Source organism: Solanum lycopersicum, chromosome 12 (genome assembly GCF_036512215.1).
Source record: "Solanum lycopersicum chromosome 12, SLM_r2.1".
NCBI classification, from domain to species: Eukaryota; Viridiplantae; Streptophyta; class Magnoliopsida; order Solanales; family Solanaceae; genus Solanum; species Solanum lycopersicum.
This window is the reverse complement of record NC_090811.1, coordinates 62,566,437-62,581,169: the sequence shown is the minus strand read 5'-3', so window position 1 is coordinate 62,581,169 and position 14,733 is coordinate 62,566,437. Positions and strand designations below refer to the sequence as shown.

Genomic DNA, 14,733 nt, shown 5'->3' with positions numbered 1-14,733 from the left:
CTCTTAGTAAACAATCAAGAATATTGTTGTAAATACCTCTGAACTTGACGAGAGGTTAGATATGTATTTCACTTATGTTTAGTCAAGTAAAAAAATATTTTTAAGACTATCAATAATTCGAAAATAAAACTCTTCATTTATGCCAAGTTTAGAAATATTTTTAATATTTCTCTATTTTTTAAATATATTGAATTAGAACGTATAAGAAAGAAAGGCCAAATACATAAACAGATCCCTAAACTTCTTGGATTTTTTCCCTCGGATACCTTAACTACGTCATTTTTCTATTGAATCATTGAACCACCCACAATTTGTTCCTTTAAAACACCGTTGGTTGATTTTGATCGGCTTTTCTATTGTAAATACCTTCAATTGTGTTCGAATTGTAATAATTTTGATTGAACGAATGAAGACAAACCGTGTTAGTCTCATTTGTTTTCTAATGTGTTCAAATGACTTAAGTAAAACACAATTATTCTTGAATATTTTCACTATCAATTGGAATAATGACTTGTGGAACAACATATGTATCCTCTATCAATACCCCTCATAAATCTGGTTCCACATCAGACAACAGTGTTTGTTTAAACGGAACAAATTATGGGGATTCAATGATTCAGTAGAAAAATGACGTAGTTGAGGTACCTGAGGGAATAAATCCAACAAGTTTAGGGATCTGCTTATGTATTTGGCGAGAAAGAAATATTCTTTTGGGAAGCCAACATGATGTCACATGGCCAACGTCCAACGGTAGTGGTAGCATGCCTCACTTTATATTTATAATTTTAAATAATTATATATATTTCCATTATTTAATTAACGAAAAAGGGTCAAAAATACCCTTGAACTATCAAAAATAGCTTAAATATACCCTAAAAGTATATTTTGGCTCAAATATACCCTTACCGTCAAACTATAAAGTCAAAAAATGTCTTTCTCATTAACAGAATCGGTTAAATGCCACTTAGATGCCATGTGGATGTCACATGACATGCCACATAAGCCAATAAAATTCCACTCATGCCACATAAACTAATAACTTACCCCTAATTTTACCCAATTTTCTCCATTTTTCGTAGAATTTAAAAACAAGTTTATTGAAGAACATAAAACTCCTTTTCCTCATTTCTCCCTACCTTTAATATATATATATTGGAAATCTCCACAAATATGTGACCCTAAAATTAGGCCAAAACACCATAATATTTAATTCTTCATCAAACAAGATTTAGCCTTATCTAACAAAATTGACAAAAATCAATTCAGCGGAAAATGAGTGAAAAAATCATGTTCTGAAGTACAAATTTTCGACTAGTTCATAGTGGAAAAACCTTCGTTTCTAGTAGTGTAATTAAGGATGATAATTTGCCGAACTAACCAGAGAGTAGTAAACTACACAAGGCCTTTTAGCTAACAAAGAAGATTGAGTCCCCTTCTCCACAAATTTGCCTTTTGATAGAATATATGTCTTCACTTAACAAAATAATGGACCAGGTCCCTTAGTACACTAATGAATATAACCAGAAAGTTAAATGCCGTAAAATCAACACAATGATTTTGCGTGAAAACCTCCTTGCTTAAGGGAGTAAAACCACGACCTGTCTCACAGGATTTTCAATCGTTTTAACTGATCTTCAAAAGCAAAAGTAAAATATGATTACAACAAATGTGAGAAGAAGTTTTAATCTCACGTTTAAGCAATAGTCTCTATTGCTTAACAAGCCTAAGTAGAAAACAATCTACCCACTAAGCTATCCCACTTGGACAACCTAGACTTTTAACACTACCCACTGATTCCTTTATAGTTTCAGGAATAGTTTACAATATAAGAACAAGAGAATATATTCCTAAAAAGCTACACTAAAAGCTCTAGAGATTACTGTTGTTCTTGGAATAATTCTACCTTTCGTTTTCTAGTAGCCTTTGCAAATGTTCTTGAAAAGTTCTATCTCAAGTTGCAAAAACTACCAAAGATGTTTAGGAAAGTTCCTTTTAAATGGAAAAGTCACTTTCCTTAAACTCTTTGCCATTGGTTGGAGAAGTCTCACTTTCTGACGCCATTGGGAAGTGTGCACCTACTTTCTGTACCGTCTCCAGCTGGCAGTCAACTGGCTCGTCACAATGAGAGCCTAGTACCTCTACGAGGTCCCTGTGTTTGTTTCATCTTCAACACTCAACTAAGAAACCTGGAACCTTTACAAGGTCCCTACGTTTGTCAAATCATCAAAATTGCAAATAACATTTTCCCCTTTTTGATGATGACAAACAATGATCTCAGATCTGCTCCAACTTTGTTCCCCCTTGCTATATTCCCCCTCACTGTATTCCCCCACATGTATACTCCCCCTCACTGGATTCCCCCACATGAATAATCATTTAGCTACTTACAGTTTTACTTCCCCCTTTTGGCATCATAAAAAAGATATGCAGTAAACAGTGATGTCAACAACAATACTGAACAAGATCAAAGCTAAAGAGCAATCAATCAGGAAGGGAACGCATTCACAAAAGATTATAATCAGAACAACAGAGGAATAAGTTGACCAACATTCCACTATAACATTAATACATTAAAGTTAAACTGATTATCCAACAACACAAAGATAAGCCACAAAAAGAACGACACAAGGGAGGGTTTTTAACAGGCTAGGAAGAGGGAGGAGGATGAGACAGGGACTCGATGATGAGAGTGAGTCGTGCATTGGCAGCATCATTATCTTTAATAGCCTTCTCCTGCAAGGCAGTGATCTTAGCCTTCAACTCTGCATTCTCTCTCTCCAGAGCTTGTACCACTGAAGAACCAGGTCCCTCATTATGTGCAGTAAGCAATTCTGCTTTGAGTATAGCAATTTCGGCCTCTTTACCACTCAAACGCATAGTGAGCTCCTCAACCTCATGCTTAAGCTGATCTTGATCTTAGATGAGTTGAGCCATCTTGCTCTTGGGATAGCCTCTCCCTTCAATACACTCGCACTCGACCAGGGTACTTTCGGAGATAGTCTATTTAACCATCCCAACCTTTTGCAACACTGAGAGGAATTTGAAAATATTTAAATACTTCCGTGAGAAAGTATCCGTATCCCATTCCATGATCACCTTTCCTCTCGATGACGGTTTTGTAGATATGCTCAAGCATAAGACCTGGGAGATTCAGGGCTTCGAAGCTACACAACATCTCCATCACAAACAAGTCAGCAGTAGTTGCTGAGGTTCTCTTTTCAGTGCGAGAAAGGAGAACTTTGTTGATGAACTCGAAGATGAACTGGTACTCACTCTTCATGATCTTCTTATAAATCCCAGCAACCTTGGTTGTGGGTATCTTAGAAATCAAGGAATCAAACTCAGTAGAGCAAGTTCTTCCCAGCACAGACCGGGTCCCCTCTCTAGGCACACTGAGAATTTTGCTCAACAAACCCTCATCTAGATGTACAACAATGTCATTGACCCGTGTGAGGATACTCCCATATTCTTTGAATTTTACATTATAATAGAATTTGCGCACTTCTTCTTCATAGAGGATGGGGTATTTTCTGTTGAAAAAATGCAACCATGATTGAATTTCTACCATATCATGAAGAGAGTCCATGTCTGGAAGATTGATTATTCCCATATCAAAGACTCTCCCAGCCAAGACTGCTTGCTTTCTCAGGCTGTCAACAACTTCCTGCATGTTGACACTCTCATCTCTCCTGGCTTGGGCACCAAGTCCCTGTGATCTCTTCCTTTTTCCTACAGAACTTTTCTTTTTGGACTTTGTGTTTTCAACCTTCTTCGAAACCTTTCCCTTTTTCTTCTCTGACCTTTTCTTCTGACTTTTATTTTCCACTTCCTCAGCAGAAAACTTAACAACATCAGTCTCAGGTATTTTGAAATTTGATACCTTGAAGGTTCTGGCACTTCTAACTGCAGTAGTAGAACGTGCACTGGCCTTCAAGGCATTGGCCATCAATTTTGAGCAGCAGACCTAGTGGTAAGTCTTCTCCTAAGGGCCTCTTCTACAACCTTCTCCTTCCCTTGTCTAGATATCTCACATTCTCTTTGCTCAACCTTCCATTTTAAAGGTTCCTCCTCACTTTCAGAGTCAGAGGAGTAGGAAGAAGGATACCTTCCAATATCAGGAGTTTTATCAAAAATGGGTTGAGTGTTTCTTACCTCTTCCCTCTGCAAAAATTCAGTTTGCTCAGCCCTTGCTTCTTCCCACATCATAGCCAAACTCTCAATCACCAACTCTTCACTTGCTGCCAATATATTAGACTCAGATGCCTTATGCTTGGGCAGATCTCCTTCAAAGAGATTATCAGACAGCATTTCTTGCAATGGACCAGGTCCAGTAGGCAAGAATGTGCTATTTAGATCTATGGCATAGAATGGATTGTTGGGTGTATCTTGCTGAGAACTAGAAGGGGCATTGGATCTGGACTTTACAGTAGACGGAGAGTAGAAAGCAAGTGGCTCTATTTTGCTAAGAGCATTTAACATCTGTTTAGAGGTAGAAGAAGGGGAAGACATGTTTGACAAACAAATAAAAATGGCTTTTCGAACAAAGAGACGAAGTAGAAGAAATGAAGTTTGCCTTTTTAACTTTTACCTAAACCCTTCTTGAAGCAGAAAGAATGTTAAAGGATGGATGAGGATTTCAAAAAAAATAATGAGGGGTTTTTAAAAGGCGTGAAAAGGTGCCAGGTCCGTGATTGGATGTGTCGCTTGAGAGAGAAGCGATTGGACCAACGGTCAGACTGACCGATGACTGACACGTTGCATTATCAACGGTCATAATTTTCAATTTCAAATTAATGTTGAAATGCTAACCTGGACAAGCACCAGGTACCATAGCACAATTACATCCTCATTCCCCAGTTGTTCTAGTCATTTTCTTTGCTAAGAAAGTCCTTCCTGAAAGTATACTTACAAAAGGTACAAAAAGGATCGTTATTCAGATATTTAAATATTCACACAAAGGATACCTGCACTACAATTTTAGCCATCAAGGGAATTCAACTGTTGGAAGCTAAGAACATCACTTAGAGATCAACATGCCCAACTTCAATTGATTTATCTCAAATTGATCTTTACTGAGAGCCTTGGTGAAGATATCTGCAATTTGCTCCTCCGCTGGACAATATGTAAGCACAATATTTCCCTTCTCAACATTATCTCTCAAAAAGTGATGTCTAAAATCAATATGCTTTGTTCTCTTATGATGGACTGGATTCTTTCCCATACTAACAACACTAGTATTGTCACACATAAGAGGAATTGCTTTGATGTGAATCCCAAAATCTTCCAAGTGTTGCCTGATCTAGAACAACTGTGAACAACAGGCTGTAGCAGCTACATACTCAGCTTCAGCAGTTGAAAGAGCCACAAAGTTTTGCTTCTTGGTTCCCCAAGAGATGAGTGATGATCCAAGGAAATGAGTCATTCCAGAAGTACTCTTCCTGTCAACTTGATAACCAGCAAAATCAGCATCTGCAAGACCAACTAGATCAAAAGTATCACCTGCTGGATAGAAGAGACCCAAGTCCCCTGTTTTCTTCAGGTACCTAAGAAAGCGTTTTGTAGCCTTCAAATATGAGTCACGAGGACATGCTTGAAACCTGGCACACATTCCAACACTATAAACAATATCAGGCCTGCTAGCAGTCAGATATAACAAGGATCCAATGATTCCTCTATACATTGTTTGATTCACAAGAGGATCAGATTCCTCTACTACAAGCTTGAAATTTGTTCCCATAGGTGTATCAATAGGTTTAGAGTCAAACATATTGAATTTCTTCAGTAGCTCCTTAATGTACTTCTCCTGACAGATTGAAATCCATTTGATGATTGCTTGATTTATAAACCCAGGAAGAATGTCAATTCACCCATCATGATCATTTCAAATTCTTTTCCCATTAATGATGAGAATTCTTCACACAAATGTTCTGAAGTAGCTCCAAAAATTATGTCATCCACATAAACTTGAATGATAAGCAATTCTTGTTCTCTTTTTAATAAGAACAAAGTATTGTCTATCTTGCCTCTTTTGAAACCATTTTTCAGCAGAAACTTTAACAGCCTTTCATACCATGCTCTTGGAGCCTGCTTCAGACCATATAGTGCCTTGTTCAATTTGAACACATGATCTGGTAGCTCTGCATCTTCAAAACCAGGAGGTTGTTTAACAAATACCTCCTCTTTGAGATCTCCATTCAGAAATGCACTCTTCACATTCCATTTCATACAGCTTGAACCCCATGAATGCAGCAAAAGCTATTAAAATTCTGATAGCCTCCATTCTGGCAACAGGTGCAAAAGTCTCATCATAGTCTATTCCCTCTTCTTGATTATATCCTTGAACCACCAACCTGGATTTATTTCTAGTAATCACTACATTTTCATCAAGCTTGTTTCTGAAAACCCATATGGTTCCTATTGCTGTTCTGCCTGCAGGTCGAGGAACCAGGTACCATACCTTGCTTCTTTCAAACTGATGAAGTTCTTTTTGTATAGAGTTGATCCAATCTGCATCACCTAATGCTTCTTTCACATTCTTGGGCTCAATAGATGATATGAATGCTGAAAATGCAACTAGATTTCTTGTTTTTGATCTAGTATGAATTCCAGAATTCAAGGGAGAAATAAGATTATTAAGAGGATGTGATGAACTATGCTTCCATCCTGATCTTGGAGAAGATTGGTTGAGCTGATCAGCATGTTCTTCTTCATTAAGAGAGACATCATTTTTGGGGATTTTGATGTACTCTGGCTGGAATTCTGAGTAGTACCAGGTACCTCATCACCCTTTTCAACCTCATCAGCCTCTTCAGGTAGACTATGATTCTGATCATCACAGTCATTTTTTAGTTGTTTTTCTGCCTCAGCTTCACTTCCTTCAATTTTCTTCGAATTGAACTGTTTGATCACATCATCTTCATCATTTGATCCATTATTCTTTAAGCTTCCATCTTCATCAAATACAACATGAATGCTTTCCTCAATGCATTGAGTTCGTTTGTTGAATACTGTGTAAGCCTTACTCGATGAAAAATATCCAACAAATACTCCTTCATTACTCCTAGGATCAAATTTACCTATATCATCCTTTCCATTGTTCAGCACAAAACACCTGCATCCAAATGCTTTAAGATAGCTCAACATAGGCTTTCTATTGTTGAGCAGCTCATATGGGGTTTTATTCAAAACAACTCTTATAGGACACCTGTTGGTAACATGACATGTTGTGTTAACAGCTTCAGCCCAGAAATTTTGAGAGAGATTTGATTCAATAATCATAGTTCTGGTAATGTTCACCAAGGTTCTGTTTTTCCTCTCCACTACTCCATTTTGTTGAGGAGCTCTAGAAGCATAAAAATTATGACTCGTACCATTTTCCATGCAGAATTTATCCAGTTTTGAGTTCTCAAACTCAGTACCATGATCAGATCGAATGCTGCAAATGACTTGATTCAATTTGGTTTGAATCATTTTGAAAAACACCACCTATTCTTCAGGTGTTTCTGCCTTTGATTTCAAGAATCTTGTCCATGTATATCACGCGTAATCATCCACTATCACCAAAATGTATTTCTTGCCATTTCTGCTTTGAACCTTCAAGGGTCCACATAAGTCCATGTGAAGCAGCTCTAGTGTTCTTGATGATGTTACTTGCTTTTTGGGCTTAAATGAAGATCTAATTTGTTTTCCTTTAACACAAGCTTCACAGATTTTATTTTCAGCAAACTTCAGCTTCGGCAGACCTCAGACCAGGTCCTTGGAAATCAGTTTGTATTGAAAAAAGATGAGCTCACATGCCATAGCCTACGATGCCACAGATCAGCATTCTCATTCTGAGCACTAAGACATGTCAGGTCATCTCCATGAGACATTTCTAAGTTGGCCACATACATATTTTTACTTCTCTAAGCAGTGAGAATTACCTTCTTTGTAGTTAGACTCACCACAGTGCACTTCTCAAAAGTAAATTTGACTTCATTTCCTTTGTCACAGATTTGAGACACGCTCAACAAACGGTACTTCAACCCATCTACATGATACACATTGTCAATTGAATCTTCAAGAGATCTTCCCACTTTGCCAACTCCCAAAATGTAACAGATCTTTCCATCACCAAAAGAGACACCTCCTCCTTGAAGTGTCTTCAGTGAGAGAAAATTTTTTACATCTCCAGTCATATGTTTAGAGCATCCACTATCCATATACCAACATTGACCGCTGCTCCTCTCACTCACCTGCACCAAGAATCACTTGTTTAGCTTGGGAACCCATTTCAATTTGAGTTCCCAGAAGGCAGACAAAGGAGTGATCAGATTGTATTTAGTCCAATAGGGTAGATTTTGAAGCTTTCTAACAAAGGACATTGGAGCAGTGACAGATTTTTTCTTTGAAAACCTGTGAATTGAAACATGCTTTGGAGGACCAGGTCTCTCTTTTGGTAAATTTCGCCTTTCAGCATAATTAGATAGTCTTTCATAGGAGTTTCTCCAGCCAACACACTCTCCCTTTAAATGCCCATTCTTACCACAATGAAGACACAGTAGATTGTCAGACACAAACACATACTTGCTATGAGGATTATAAGGAGGAGTGATGTTCAGACTTCCTAATCCTTATTGAAATTACTCTGATTTGTTGCATTTGACAATAACGTGGAGGATTTTATCCACTTAAGAGATTTTTCAAGTTCTTCTTTAAGTTTGATAATATCCTTTTTTAATTTGTTGCTCTTCTCCAACGACAGACCTAGGTTTTTCTCAGAGTTTTTCAATTTTTCTTGAATTTCAACTTGTAAACAATTTGACACTCCATTTAGCTTTTCAGCTTCTTCAGTTATCTGATTCAACTGATTCTTAAGTTCAGAATTATCAGACTCTAGAGACATCATTTTTGACATTTTCTCCTCCAGTTTAACTTTGTTTTCAGTTAAACTGTCAAGTTCAGCATTCATGGTGTCTCATTCAGATGTTAACTCAATTATAGAATAAATCATAACTTTTTCCAACGTTCTCATTTTTTTAAGAGAATATTTATTCAAGTCATTTTTCATATCAAGAAGAGTTACCTGGTCGTCCTCTTCTTCATTTTCTGTATGAGCCATGAGAGCAAACATTTCATTGAAAATGGTTTCCTCCTCATGTACAGCCACCATAGAAACATCATTTGGTTCATCAGGATCTTCTGAATCACTTGAAGAATCACCCCACGCAGCAAGAGCCTTTTTGACCACCAAGTCTGCAACAGCTTTTCGATCTCTCTTATCGTGTACCAGGTCCCTTCTCTTCTCTTTGTCACTACTTGGTTTTTGATGTTCCTTGTTTTCATTCTTGAGTAGAGGACACTCTCTGATAAAGTGCGCAGCTTTTTCACACTTGTAACATGTATCACCTTGAGTAGCATTTCGAGGACCATTTGTTCCTCTTTAAAAACTTTGTTTTTTCTCACAATTTTTTGAAATCTGTTGATGAGATATGCCATATCATCATCACTGGAATTTTCATCTGATTTGTACTTCAGCATCAATGACTTATCCTTTTTATCTTCCTTCTTTGATGAATCGTAATTTCGATTCATCTCATGTGTCTTCAGATTTCCAATCAAAGCATCCATAGTCAGCACCTTCAAATGTTTGGCTTCTGTGATGGCATCAACCTTGCTTTCCCAAGATTTTGAAAGAATTCGAAGTACTTTTCTGACTTGTTTGCTAATGCTTATAGGTTCACCAAGACTTCGCAGCTCATTTATAATGGAAGACATTTTTTTGAACATGTCATGAATTGTTTCTGCTTCCTTCATTTTGAAGTTCTCATACCGTGAGGTAAGCATGTCAATCTTTGATTCTTTGACTTGTTCAGTTCCTTCATGAACAATCTTCAAACAGTTCCAAATTTCCTTAGCAGACTCACAAGCTAAAACCCTGTTGAACTCATCAGGTCCTATCCCACAGACAAGAAGAGTTTTTACTTTGTAGCCATTTTCAATCTTTTTTCTATCAGCTTCGTCGTATTTCTGTCTAGGCTTTGGAACAAGACTAGTTTTCTCTCTATCCTTTTCTTCTATCATCGGAATAAACGGTCCATCAAGTACAATATCCTATAACTCGCTGTCTTCAGCCATGAGGTAATCATGCATTCTAACTTTCCACAAACTGTAGAAATGTCCATTGAAACGGGGAGGTCTTGTTGACGACTGACCGTCTTCGAGATTAAGTGGAGCAGCCATTCTAGAACAAATATCACTTCCTTGGTGTTAACTAAATAGAGAGTGTCCGCTTTGATACCACCTTTGTCTAACACAACAACTGTATCACAATTTTGTATACTACTTAATCTATGTGCTACAACCACGCTTGTCCGCCCAACCATCACTCGTTCAACTGCCACTTGTGCTAATTTCTCCAATTGATCGTCCAATCCACTCGTTGCCTCGTCTAGTAAAAACACCCTTGGATTTTTTAATATTGCACGAGCTATCACGATTCTCTATTTTTGGCCTCCTGTTAAGTGCAGTCCCTTGTCCCCACACCATGTATCATTGCCATCTTTTAATGCTGAGATGAAACTATGGACATTTGCTGCCTTTGCGGCTTCAATTATCTCCTATTCATCCACTTTTTTTGATGCTAGCATTCCATACGCTATGTTTTCCCTTATGGTTCCGCGAAACAATATTGGTTCTTGGCTTACAAGTGCTATGTGTTTCCTCAATGACTTCAAGTGGTATGATCTTATGTCACGTCCGTCTATTTTTACTACACCACTTAAAGGTTCATAGAATCTTTCTATTAGACCAATTATCGTGGACTTTCCCGGACCACTTTGTCCTACCAATGCTGTTGATTTTCCTGCATCAATTGTTATTAAGAACCCCTTGAAAATGATCACATTAGGCCTGGTAGGGTATGCGAAATCCACCTCACACATCTTGATATGGCCTGTTATTTTCTTTGGCTTGTAACCATCTGAATCCTTTGGCTCGATTAAGGAATATCAATCCAATGTTGCAAAGACTGAGCTGACAACATCCGTATATGTGGCGAGATCTTTAGTCATTGTTCCTAACTCCGCGATGACACCCAAATTGCAAAGTAAAAGCACCAAGATTTGGAATAGGGCTTGAGCTCCAATATAGCCTTCTACCATGAAATATCCACTAAACCAGAAAAAAAGAGCCCATGTACATGACTGGATACTGATGGTAGTGCCAAAGACAATTCCCCACAACCATGACTGTCGTAGATTTTCGCGTAGAGGGCTTCTTGGGCTTCTTTTAGCATTTGAAGAATTCGGCTTTGGGAGTTGAAGGCTGTTATAGTTTGTAGATTAGTAACTGCTTCAACTGCTAATTTGCTGCTTTCTTCTTGAGACTTGATGGGTTTTTCCAATAAAACCTTCCTGCAATTGATGGACAAAATGATGACAGCTTGAACTGCGATCATAACCAATCCCATTCTCCACGCAATAACTAGGCCAACTGTGCAAGCTATGGTCATCCTTGCAATTGTTTGAATGAATAATGATATCCTGTCCCCAACCGAAGACCTCACCTGCACATGTTGTCATTACTTATTTCACGCTATATGACATTATTTCTTTTTTAGTCTGATAAAAAAGAACGACCCTTTTATATGGTTGGTAACTCTATCAACTTCAATTTTTGTTCTGAAAATGGTCCTGATATAACCCGTAACTTCGTTATTTAGAGATGATAAACCATTGTTATAAAAGTTGCTCACATATACCTATTTGTATTACAGTAAGGGTATTTGTGAGCCCCTTTTAGAACGAGGGATATATCAGTTCTAAATCGCAAAGTTGAGGAGTATATCAGACTCTTTTCCCTTTGTTTTTTCATCTGTAGTCAATGAAATGATGTTAGAGTCACAGAAATGTCATGAAATGATCTAAGACCACTCGTTTGAGCTAAATGTGTATTATTCGGAAACAATATATGATTAGTCAAAGACCGTCATATAAAATGAATATGAAAGAGTAGACATCGTACCACACTGGCATCATCGATAAGTCTAGAGCATGTTGCAGCAGTGGAATTCTGTTCCTTCTCATACCATCCAACTTCGAAAGTAAGCATCTTGGATAACATCCTCTCTCTGACCCTTTTAATCAATCTCTCTCCCATGACCGCAAAGTTATAATGCTGAAGTACATTGAGAAAAAGGGTAATAAATGCCATCCCCAAGAAAGCCAGAGTATACATCTTAGTCTTTTTCTTAATCTCGTCATGACTAGTCGAGTAAGGCGCTGATATCAATGCCCCCATCAAAAAAGCATATACTGGTAGAATTCCACCTACTAAGATTGCTCCGATACATCCTAAAGTTGCTTGTTTCCATTCCGGCAAATTCATAGCCAAAAGCCTTTTAAATGATCCTTGCCCTGAAGTACTCGGAACTGAAGTATCATTGCGATTTGCAATTGAAGAAGATTGTTGTGAAGAGGCAATAGTTGATCCAGTAGGCTTTTCATTTTGTTGTAGACGGACTAAGGAAGCGTATAGTCCGTTTTGCTGATTTTTGATAAGCTCATCGTGTGATCCAATTTCCTTGACCTATCCATTTTGGATAAAGGCGATAAACTCAGCGTTACGAGTAGTGGAAAGGCGTCTTTCTATGATGATTGTGGTGCGGCTAGTGGAGGCATTGTCTAGAGCTTTTTGCACCACTCTTTCTGATGCAGTGTCAAGTGCACTAGTTGCTTCATCTAGGAGGAGTATTTTTGGTGACTTGATGATGGATCTTGCTATGGCTATTCTCTGTTTCTATCCCTCAGACATTTGTATACCTTTCTCCCCCACCTGCATGTATGTTTTTCCAAACTATTATTTTTTTCAAAAGTGATTTGATCGTATAAATATTTTTGTTTTACACGATAGCGCATATAAGTAATAACTTAGTGATGTCCTAGGAATGATGGAATATGTTGAATGCCTTGAATTGGGCCCTTAATTATCTGTCAATTCTGTATTTTGGGCCCAAGCCTGTTAGGGCATAGCTTAGCACTATATATATACGCTATGGCAAACCCTATTCTGTAATTCTGTTTTTGCCTCTCCATAATAAAATGGCCCCTGCTTCCCGTGGACGTAGCCAATTTATTGGTGAACCACGTAAATCTGTTGTCTTGTTTTTTGCATTTATATTTTCTTGTATTATCTCGAATTCCGCATAACAAATTGGTATCAGAGCCTCTCGGTTAATCGGTGTTCTTGGAGAATTTCGAGATGTCTGCTTTGAACGTGAAAATCGACAAATTCACAGGGAGGAACAGTTTTAGCTTATGGCAGATCAAGATGCGGGCTTTGTTGAAACAACAAGGCTTCTGGGCGCCATTGTTGAAAGACAAGAACGTCGTCGTTACTCCTGAGATGGCGATTCTGGAGGAAAAGGCGCACTCAACGATCATGCTGTGTCTCGCGGATGACGTCATCACGGAGGTCTCAGATAAAGAGACTGCTGCTGGTCTGTGGTTGAAGCTGGAGAGTTTGTACATGACAAAATCTCTAACCAACAAGCTGCTTCTAAAACAACGTCTATTCGGTTTACGAATGGCTGAAGGTACACAACTCAGGGATTATTTAGAGCAATTGAATACTTTGTTATTAGAATTGCGTAATATCGATGTGAAGATCGAGGATGAAGATGCTGCCCTGATTCTGTTAGTATCTCTCCCAATGTCGTTTGAGAATTTTGTTCAATCGTTCATTGTTGGGATAGATACTGTGTCGCTGGAAGAAGTCAGATCCGCCCTTCATAGCAGGGAATTACGGTATAAGGCTAACGGCACAAGTACGGACATACAGCCTTCCGGTCTGTTCATCAGTAGCGGAAAGGGAAGGAAAAACAGCAGAAAGAAAAAGAAGTCGATGTCGAAGGGTGCAAAGCCGGATGATATTTGTAATTACAGCAAGGAGAAGGGACATTGGAAATCCTATTATCCGAAGAAGAACAAGCAATCAGAAAAACAATCAGTTTCTGCTGTTGTTGCTGAAGAAGACACCAATTCTGAAGAAGACATTGCCCTAGTTACGGATGAGCACACTCATCATTCAGATGTGTGGGTTCTCGATTCTGGGGCATCCTATCACATCTGTCCTAGGAGAGAGTGGTTCACGACTTATGAGTAGGTAGACGGAGGCAGCATCTAGATGGCAAATAGTTCTGTCTGCAAGGTGGTTGGGACAGGCTCGATCAAGATAAGGACACATGACGGTAGCTTCTGCACATTGAACGAGGTCAGGCACGTTCCATTGATGATGAAAAATCTGATATCTCTCAATCTTTTGGACAGCAAGGGATTCAGCTGGTCGGGAAAAGATGGAGTCTTGCGGGTCTGGAAGGGTTCAAATCTGATTCTGAAAAGTGTCATGCGTGGTACTTTGTATTTTCTACAAGGTTCCACGGTTACAGGTTCAACCCATGTTGCATCGTCATAAGTTCTCCAGAAGGATATGACTAAGTTATGGCACATGAGACTTGGTCATATGGGTGAAAGAGGGATGCAAATTCTGGTAAGGGAGGATCTTCTTGCTGGTCATAAGGTTAAGAGCCTAGAGTTTTGTGAACATTGTGTTTTTGGAAAACTACATCACAACAAGTTTCCAAAGGCCATTCACAGAACAAAAGGCACACTTGATTATATCCATTCTGATTGCTGGGGTCCATGCCGTGTTGAGTCTTTGGGAGGCTGCAGATTTTTTGTGTCCATTATTGATGAC

At 38.5% G+C, this 14,733-nt stretch overlaps 1 pseudogene; it reads right to left on the bottom strand.

The window, feature by feature from the left end:
* Window positions 1–1,217: 1,217 nt before the first annotated feature.
* On the bottom strand, window positions 1,218–12,819 carry LOC101263681 (ABC transporter B family member 15-like; annotated as a pseudogene).
* Window positions 12,820–14,733: the final 1,914 nt, after the last annotated feature.